This window comes from Bos indicus x Bos taurus, chromosome 28, assembly GCF_003369695.1.
Source record: "Bos indicus x Bos taurus breed Angus x Brahman F1 hybrid chromosome 28, Bos_hybrid_MaternalHap_v2.0, whole genome shotgun sequence".
NCBI lineage: Eukaryota > Metazoa > Chordata > Mammalia > Artiodactyla > Bovidae > Bos > Bos indicus x Bos taurus.
In genome coordinates this window covers 38,924,919-38,935,381 of record NC_040103.1, presented here as the reverse complement: position 1 = coordinate 38,935,381, position 10,463 = coordinate 38,924,919, and the positions used below count along the sequence as shown (strand labels likewise).

Sequence of the window (10,463 nt, the reverse complement as noted above, 5' to 3'; positions counted from 1 at the left end):
ACAAAATTCTGTAAAGCAATTATCCTTCAATAAAAAATAAAACGGAGAAGGCGCTGGCACCCCACTCCAGTACTCTTGCCTGGAAAATCCCATGGATGGAGGAGCCTGGTGGGCTGCAGTCCATGGGGTCGCGAAGAGTCAGACAAGACTGAAAGACTTCACTTTCACTTTTCACTTTCATGCATTGGAGAAGGAAATGGCAACCCACTCCAGTGTTCTTCCCTGGAGAATCCCAGGGACGGGGGAGCCTGGTGGGCTGCCATCTATGGAGTCGCACAGAGTCGGACACGACTGAAGGGACTTACCAGCAATAAAATAAAAAGAGGCGCTACCGGGCTTGGCCAGTCAGAGAGCAGAGGCCCGCCCCCGCCGCCCCCGGCCCCGCAGGCGACTGGAGGAGCAGGATGGGCTGTTGCTGTGGCTCTGGCGCATGCACTCCTCCTCGGTACAGTTTGCAGACTGCTGTGAGTCCGTGCTCCTACCCTGTGCGAGTCCACAAGCCACTTTCCCTGCTGTCTGACCTGCTCGGCTCCACAGCGCTGGTGGACCTCAGCAAGTGGTCTGGGCCTTTGAGCCTGCACGAAGTGGCTGAGAGGCCGCAGCACCCTCTGCGGCAGGGCGGAGGTCGACGAACTGGGCAAAGTGCTGACACCCACCCAGGTTAAGAACCGGCCCACCAGCATTACATGGGATGGCCTTGATCCAGGTAAATTGTACTCCCTGGTCTTGACAGATCCGGTGCTCCCAGCAGGAAGGACCCCAAATACAGGGAATGGCAGCATTTCCTGGTGGTCAGCATGAAGGGCAACGACATCAGCAGTCACAGTTCTCTCCAATTATGTGGGCTCTGGGCCTCCCAAGGGTGCTGGCCTGCACCGCTACATTTGGCTGGTTTACGAGCAGGAAAGACCACTGAAATGTGATGGTCCCATTCTCAGCAACCTATCTGGAGACCACTGTGGCAAATTCAAGGTGGCCTCTTTCTGCAAAAAGTACGAGCTTGGGACCCCAGTGGCCGGCACGTGTTACCAGGCTGAATGGGATGATTATGTGCCCAAACTCTAGGAGCAGCTGTCTAGGAAGTAGAGGAGATGGACACTGTCCCAGAGTTCCCAAACAGTGTTTCAGTTTAGCGACACATGTAGATTTCCCCCCATCTCTCTGCCTAAGCCCTGAGCGGTCAGATTTAGATTTAGGATGACTTTTCTTTCCTTCTTCCTGTCGTGTATAATTTTAGGGAGTTTATGTTTTGATCAAATTTGAACTCAGTTTTGGTGGGGGATTCTTTGGTACTGTGATGGGGTTTATCAAAATGTTAATACAAGAACAACAACCAGACTTTAAAGAAGAAAAAAAATTCTGGTAAAAAGACCAGGTCTGAGGTATTAGAGCAGAGCTTCAAAGAATCTTTAAGGGAGGTTGAAAACAAAAAAGAGATTGATTGCCTCCACTTTTGTGAGCCTGAGCACAGAGTTGTGTGTGAAAGCACCTACCAGCATGTGTTTTCATGGCCTTGTCTCACCGAGACAACCAGAGGCCGGCATGTCCACTAACCATCAACGTCTCAGGATGGTTGCTGGGTGTCAGTGTCCTGCTCTGGATCCTTTAAAGAGCAATACTGGAAAAAGCTCAAGAGAAGAAGTCGCTTTGCTGTTAAAGCCTGGCCATCTAGGTGAGCAGCAGGGCAGGGTAAGAGGTTATCAGAAGTCTGAAAGTCCATGCTTGTTGATTCCTCTTTGGTGTAAAAAAGAAAGCCAGTCTGGAGTTGGTGAACGTTGTGTTAATTTTGCTGTTTGCTTATAGTTGAACAAAAATAAAAACACTGTGTAGATGGAAAAAAAATGAAAAAAGAATCAAGATGAACATTTTAAATTATTTTAAATATTTCTGACTTCAAATTTCTAGTTTATGTAAATGTGCTGTTTTATACAATTTTTCAATTCAGAAAGCTCATGGAACAACTAAAAATTATAATACATCAACCGGAAGTCTCTCTCTCTAGATACATATATGCATACACACACCACTACAGTATATATTTATAAAAATAGAATTGTATATTGCTCTGTAGCCTCCTTTTTTTCTTGCAACATATTGTGACAAATTTCTCATGTCATTAAACATTATTTTTCAATGACTGCATTTTAAATCTTTATATAAATAAAAAGTACAGAACAATCACAGAGATGATGGTGGGTTTGCTGCAGCCCTTCCGGCTGCTGCACTTGCCACCGGGGAATGACAGGACTTTGGAGGTGGCGCATCTCTTGTTGGCTCCAGAGCCCTCAAGCAGCTCATCTCATTGCGGGTTCACGCCCCATACCAGTGCCGAGAAAGTCCAGCTTTGTCGAAGACGGCGGAGTGCCGGGGAAAGGGGAGGGGATGTGAGCAACCACAGTGTTTTTTAGGTGAACTTCTCTTTTTTGTAGGTTCTGAGACTTCTCTGACTTAAGTATGTTTGTCAGATCAGACTTTAGTCAAGGATTGGCATCCATAAAAATAAAGAGGGCTTCTGCCAAGGTACGGGCTTCCCTTGTGGCTCAGCTGGTAAAGATTCCACCTGCAATGTGGGAGACCTGGGTTCAATCCCTGGGTTGGGAAGATCCCCTGGAGAAGGGAAAGGCTACCCACTCCAGTATTCTGGCCTGGGGAATTCCTTGGACAGTATAATCCATGGGGTCGCAAAGAGTTGGACATGACTGGGCGACTTTCACTTTCACTTGAGTGTGACTGCGCCCACGTCCCAGTGCCCTGGATGCATAATAGGATCCTACATCCTCATCATTTGCATTCCTGAACTTGGCAGGATCCAGTGCTTCTGATCCTGAATGATTTGTCTTCCTTTGTTTTGTGTCAGAACTCCGAGAGGGTGGATGGTTTGGGCTATGCCAAGGGGAATTCAGGTTGGAGAAGTTAGTTCCTGCCGCCTTTTAAATGACAGGTGGTCAGCAATTACCTAAAGAAATGGAGACTGTAGCAGAAAGCTGTAGATTTTCAACAAACTCCCTTTCTTTCTTTCTTTCCTGCCCCACCCCGCAGGACACACAACTTGAACACATTTTTCAGTCTTCCTGGCAGTTAGGTGATAGTTTTGGCAAATGGACCGTTGATAGAAGTGACAGCTGCCATTTCTAGGCCCTGCATCTACAATACGGGGACTTCCTCGGCAGTCCAGTGGTTAGGAATCTGTGCTCCCGAGACAGGGGGCCTGGGTTCGATCCCTGGTCAGGAAACTAAGATCCCACATACTGCCTGTCCTAAAAAAATGGTAACAAACAACCCTACTGCGTGATAGACTCTCCATACTGGCTCTCTCTTGCCTTGTTGACTAGACAGATGCAGAAGACCCAGTGCAGAACTCCAAAGTCTAGAGGCCTCCAAGGGATTCATGAGATAGAGCAGCAGGTAAATGGAAGGTGCCTGGTCCCTGAAGGACTCCATGGAGCAGAGCAACTCTTGCTTATCCCTCCTCCCTTGCCAGCTTAGTGTGGCCTGTGACTTGAGCAAGAAGCAGACTTTTGTTGCATTAAGCCCCTGAGATTTGGGAGTTATTTATGAAAGCACTGAGCCAACTCAACACAGCAACCTTCCAACCTCCCTCCTTGGTCCTGTCTCATCTCCCTGAACTTCCAGTTTTGCTGTTATGTACTTAGAAGACAAGGTTAAAGAGCAGGCAGAGTTGGCACAGACACTGGGTGTTGGAGGAGAAAGGGAGCCCTGGCGTGTTGACTGCCTGTGTTACTCTGCCACTACCATGTACCAGGATGTGCAATAAGTTCTCCTGTCAGATGTGACTGTGGCTGGCACAATACCTGCTGTTTGCAGAAGTGCTGGCTGTGAAAGAAGGCGGCGGCTCCATGGAAACTGGGCCCTCCTCTTCCTGCAGGAGTTCTGTGTCCATGATTCTCTGGGCACTGGAGACCGTGACTAGGGACAGGCCCTGCCCGTCCTGGGACATTGAGCTGTTGTCAAATCCCATCTGGAATGGAGCAGATTCTTCCTTGTTGTGGTGAAAAAAGTCCAGGTTCAGGGTCAGACAGATGTAGGTTTCAAGTTTGCTTTGATATTTGACTAACTATGGACAATCTTAAGATCTTCAAGTGTCATTTTTTCACATTTATTTCTTTTCTATCTATTTAATATATAAATCTAAAGATATACTCTGATATGCATCTATCTTATCTATGTATCTATCTAATTTATTTATCTATCTAATCTTCTCTGGTGGCTCAGATGGTAAAAAATCTGCCTGCAATGTGGGAGACTGGTTCCATCCCCTAGTTGGGAAGATCTTCTGGAGGAGGGAATACCAACCCGGTTCAGGATTCTTACCTGCAGAATTCCATGGACAGAGGAACCTGGTGTGTCCATGGGGTCACAAAGAGTTGGACATGACTGAGGGCTAACACTTTCATTTTCACTTTCAATCTCTCTACATATATACTTATATATATGTAAATTATTTATCTTTATATTTTTATCTATCTATTGGTTGATCACAATGTGTGTTAGTTGCTCAGTCGTGTCTGACTCTTTGTGACCCCATGGACTGTACAGCCTGCCAGGCTCTTCTGTCCATGGGATTTTCCAGTCAAGGATACTGGAGTGGGTTGCCATTTCCTTCTCCAGGGGATCTTCCTGACCCAGGGATCGAACCCAGGTCTCCTGCATTGCAGTCAGATGCTTTACCGTCTGAGCTACTAGGATTTAAAAAAGATTATTTTACACAGCCCTCAGTAGAGTGCCTAATACATGCCATGTCCTAAGTATGTTAGCTCTGTGCATGGCAGTAAATACAGTAATAATAACTGCTTAATGAGTGCTGTGTTAATTCATTTGGCCCTCACAATAAGCCTGTGACTTAGGTCTGTTATCAGCTCCATTTTCTAGATAAGGAAGCTGAGGCAGAGTTACACATCCTCTGCAGTTCACCTGGTTATAGAGTTAGAGCTGATGTTCAACCCCGCCCAGTCAAGAGTCCCTGCTGTTAACTTCTAAGATGCAGGGGAGGGAGAAGGTGACAAGGATGATGTCAGCATCCTCTGGGTTGCCAATCTTTCTGTAAGGGGGCTTTGCCCATAGGAGGATTTCGTTGTGACTGAGGTTCCTTGCCTCTGGTTTCCATGGATCCTGGTTTGGGCAGCTGAAGCAAGTTTAGATGTAAGAAAGGAGGCCTCTCTCAGTGTGCCAAGCCTCTCTGCACACAGCCAGTCCTTCGTGTCCCAGCAATGCTGCCAAGAAACTGGCTTGGGAAAAAGAGGCAGACTGGCGCTGCCCTGTGAGGGGTGTGGCTTCTCCTGCTCATGCCACCCACAGCTTCCATGAGGGAGCCCTGAGGAGGTGCCACTCCTCAGGGGCTGTTTTGGAGGGCTGGAAGTCTGCCTTTACCACCTTGCTCCTGTCTTCTATGGATGTAACTGGAGAAGTCAAGATTTTCCTTGACTTTTACCACTGCCTGTGGCTCATGGTCCTCTTGTCCTGTAAGCAAAATAGATTCCTGCAGCAGCGCAAACATCTCATCGTCCTGGGTAAAGCCTTGCCAGGGCTTGTCCAACACCCCTGATGGTGCCACCAACTGGGATGTTGCCAGTTCCGGCCCTCAGTGAAGGCCACGTTATGTGTGGACACAGGTGTTGATCACATGATGACCAACTACAGTAGGCTGGGCCTGCAGGCCCATCCTAGGAGGCTCACGACACCTGTTTGGGGTGTGGTGGCTGCTTCTGTCTCAGCATCACCCAGCACACACGATGGTAACAGCAGTGTCCTGGGGGCTAAGCCTTACCTTCCCCTAGTGTCATGGTCATTTCAGCTGAGAAGTAGAAAATACTAGGAATATTCAAATAATCATAACCACTGTCATAGACTGAATTGTGTCTCCACAAACTCATATATCATAAATTCACTAACCCTCCAATATGACTGTATCTGGAGATAAGAAAGTGAAGTCACTCAGTTGTGTCCAACTCTTTGTGACCCCATGGACTGTAACCTACCAGGCTCCTCCATCCGTGGGATTTTCCAGCCAAGAATTCTAGAGTGGATTGCCGTTTCCTTCTCCAGGAGATCTTCCCAACCCAGGGATTGAACCCAGGTCTACAGCATTGTAGGCAAACACTATACCATCTGAGCCACCGGGGAAGTGCTGGTGATAGGTTCTGGAGATAGGTTCTTCACAGAATGATTAAATGAGGTCATAAGGGTAGGGACTTACCATAGGATTAGTGATGTTGATTTGGGACACCCAAGGGCAATGATGAGAGTAGAGACCTTGCCCTCGAGGGATTCCCACGAACACCTGAGTTTTCTAAGGCAAACAGTGAGCAGATTCCAGTCTCTACCTCCTGTCTTTAGCGCCGACCATTCATGTACTAGAAACTGTATTCAGAGGGCTTGCAACAGGGAGATCTCTGAGCCAAGGAGGATCCCATCTTGCATTGGGTCATACTGTGGAGGGTGTTGTAGAGGATGAGAGGGGAGACGAGAGACTTGCTCTCCCCACTGTGGTATCTACAGTGTCAGTGAAATGGGGCCTCAGGGGACCTACAGGAGCTTCAGGTTTGGACCTCCCTGAAGAATGATCACCAAGCCAGACTTCTCCCCTTGCTCCCGGCTTCCTCATTCTGGGCCTGTCTCTCCAGTGGACTACCCTGTGGTTTTGAGCCCAGACATGTTCTGAGCACCATCATCTTTCCTTGATTTATTACATAAACCACATGCTCTTGAGGGGTTGGAGAGGCTTGGGCTTGAATACCACCTCTGGGAACTTCCCTGGTGGTCCAGTGGCTAAGACTCCATGCTTCCAATGCAGGGGGCACAGGTTCGATCCCTGATCAGGGAACTAGATCCCACATGCCCCAACTAAGAGTTTATACGTCACAGCTAAATCTCCTGCATGCCACAACGAAGATCAAAGATTGTGTGTGCTGCGACTAAGACGTGGTGCAGCCAAACAAATACATAAATTTTAAGTATTTGAATACCAGCTCTGTAAGTAGCTGTGTGATCTTGAGCATGGCACTGAACCTCTCAGAACCTCAGTGTCTTTCTCTGTAAACTTGGTTACTGTGAGGATTCCAAGAAATTGAGTTCCCTCAATAGTGTGTAAACCACCTAGCTCCATGCCTGATATGCAGGTATCCTGGGATGATACTCAGGTTGACTGGCCACAGACAGGCCACTGCCATCAAACCCAGTCCATCCTGCTAACCACTGAGAATGTCTGCAGTTTCCCACCAAAAAGCCTTGAACCTGATCAGTATGTGATTGTCTGTATCCTGTGGCTGTGACCATGTGGGCTCCAGGGACACCCTGGCTGTTTCCTAGTTTCTCTAGACTCGTCTCTCCCTCCTTCCTGCCAGGTACCTGATGCTTCCTGCCTGAGGAGAGTTCTGCTGTCAAACCAGATGGCTTCCCTGCCAGTCTGGTGACTTGGGAGTCAGAAACATACAGATCCTCTTTTTAATACAAGATGAGGTGGGGTTGGAAGTTAACAGCATGGGAACCCAGTCATTCTCTTCTAAGTGCTATCACTAGTGTGGGGGCAGGGGGACTGCCTAAATACCAGGCGAGCCAGCTTTCCCCCATCGTGTGATCTTGTCTGAGAAGATCACAGGGAGCCCATCACCTGTGGTGACATTCAGGGCTGGCAGTTACCCAACACAGTGTCCATCCACCCTCAAATTTAATACAGAAATCAGGTGTGTTGTGAAAGGCCCTGAAAAGGCTTTAATTTTCTCTGCTGTCGAAGGCTCCGTGATGACTGGAGTGTCCCCGGTACAAAGGCACCGTCCATCATGTGTTTGCTGAATACAACTTAGCCCGGCTGTGCAGTCTTCCCAGACAGCTCAACAATGGGGCTCAATCAAGGCTTAGAACTTCTCCTCCCATCCTCTCAGACCAGCTCCTGCTTCCCTCTTTCTGGGAGAAAGGAGTCCGTTGTTGGGTATTTCTCTGATGCTTATGGTTGGCTGATGGGATGTCTCTGCTGATCCCTGTGACCCTGTAACCTTGCCACTGAGTTTTCTTGGCGGGGGGTGGGGGAGTATCATTAGGCTGTTACCTCCTCCAGCTCTGTTTCCTCTTCTAGCAGCTGAAGTAGGAAAGCTGTTCTATTCCTTTGGAAAATTTGGAAATTTCTGCTTAAACTGCCAATCTGTGAGACTTTGAGGCCCTTTAAATCTTTCCTCCATTCTCAGAGCTGATAAGCTGGGGTTCAGCTCCTCAGGTATTACCTGGCAATTTAAACTTAAATGTCCCACTTAGACCAACCACTCCACAGGGACAGACTTGTTTTGCAGGATATTGCAAGGAAATCCAGGAAGCACTGAGCTGGCATACATTTTTGACCTGGCTCAGAGGTATCTGGGGAATCATGGGAGGAGGTACTTAAAAGAAAAGAGGCTTCACAAGGGATCCAGGTGGGTGGCGTTTGGTCTGTTATCAAAACGGTGCACTTTTGGCAGGGGTTGTCACAACTCAGGTGAACTTAGCTGCAGAGCAGGCTGTGGAGCTAGAGGAGGCTGATACTGGGGCTTGGAGAACTCACTGAGCTTCGGGGCAATTACCTAAAATCAGATTGCTGGTTGTCCACTACACAGACATTCAAAGGGATGTGCGGACTCTGGTCTGACTCAGTGGAAGCATCTGAGTCACGTGGTATGCCCAGTATCATGTTCAGATATTCCTTATCTATGTTCAAAAAGACTGCAATCAAAAAGACTAATATATGCTGGTTGCCTAGAGGAATATATTTGAAACAAAACCAAAAGCCTTATAATTCTTGATATTTCATGTTCAATATGAAAAGTAACGGTAACCCAAAACAGTACTATAATTAAAAAGTATTCTGAAATCATAAAATCCAGATATATTATATACATTTTTAATCCACCTACCACAGTACCTGGACTTCCCAGCTGGCACTAGTGGTAAAGAACCTGCTTGCCGATGCAGGAGACCCAGGAGGCGTGGGTTTGATCCCTGAGTGAGGAAGATTCCCTGGAGTAGGAAAGGACAACCCACTCGAGTATTCTTGCCTGGGATATTCCATGGACAGAGGAACCTGGTGGGCTGCAGTCCATGGGGTCGCAAAGAGACATGACTGAAGCGACTTTGTGCACACCATGATAAGTTATACGCAAGTAAGATGCCAGCAGAGAGTTCAAGGGAGGCAGACTCCAGCTCAGGCAGGTGAAAGGCGTCAGTATCTCAGCCCTGGTGTTGTCAAAGACATGAAGGCTAGAATTTTTCCAATCTAGAATTCAGGAAAATGATGTCAGATGGACTGAGCCCTCAAGATGCAGAGCAGCTCTAGGACATGAGGAATTCTCTGAAAAACACCCCCCCCCATCCCCCGCTGTACTGATAAGCCCATACCTTGGGCATCATTTCCCTGAGGCTTTGTGAGATTGATGCTGTAGCCATAGAGATACCAGATAGGCTGAATCTGGCAAAAAATAAAGCTGTCTCTTTTACACAGAAGGAAAAATGTAAATGGCTGGTTGGTGGTTTACTGAAGAATAATCTCCTAACCTCACAAATGAATGTAATTATAGCATTTTATATGTGTTGCTGGCACTCAGAATGGGATTTGTGGCATAGATTAATAGTCCTTAGAAGCTAATGCTTTTTCTTACCATTGACTTTCCCTTTTACATTTCTGCTGCTTTCTCTGGTCACACTTAATTCTACTTCCTGTGCTAAACTTATCTCTTTCTATCCTATTTTATCTTTATTTTTACCTTCTGTTCTGATTATTGGGGCATAACTAAGAGCCTCAAAACTTAGTGACTTAAGACAGCCATTTGAATTTGCTTTTGGATTTCATTGATCAGAATTTGGAAAGAAAGGGTTTTCTCTTCCCCATGATGTCTGGGAAGACTCGAGTGGTTGGGAATGATTTAAATGATTAGACTTATCTGGAAACTTCTTCACTTGCAAACCTGCTGCTTGCGCTGCAATGGCAGGAAGGTTGGGCTCAGCTTACTCATCTGGAGAATCCGCATGGAACCCATCCAGCATGGCAACTTAGAGCATGGACATTATGACCTGGGCTTCCCAGGTGGCTCAGTGGAAAAGAATCTGCCTGCCAATGAAGGAGATGCAGGAGATGCAGGTTTGATTGCTGGGTCAGGAAGATCCCCTGGAGAAGGAAAAGGCAACCCATTCCAGTATTTTTGCCTGGGAAATCCCGTGAACAGAGGATCCTGGCGGGCTACAGTCCATGGAGTCACAAAGAGTCAGACACGACTGAGCACTCATGCATACATGCATGCATGCATGCATTATGACCCAGCCTTGAAAGTCTCACAACATGCCTTCTGCCATACTCTCTTGGTTGAATTGGTCACACGCCTGCTAACTTCAAGGGAAGTGAAGACAGAGAAGAATATCCCCAAATTTGAGGCCGTGATTTCAGGTCACCATGACCTCTGGACTTTGCATTTGTTCGACTGTTGCTG

General features: G+C 47.3%; 1 pseudogene; it reads left to right on the top strand.

Moving 5' to 3' along the window:
• Positions 1 to 404: 404 nt before the first annotated feature.
• On the top strand, positions 405 to 1,194 carry LOC113885394 (annotated as a pseudogene).
• Positions 1,195 to 10,463: the final 9,269 nt, after the last annotated feature.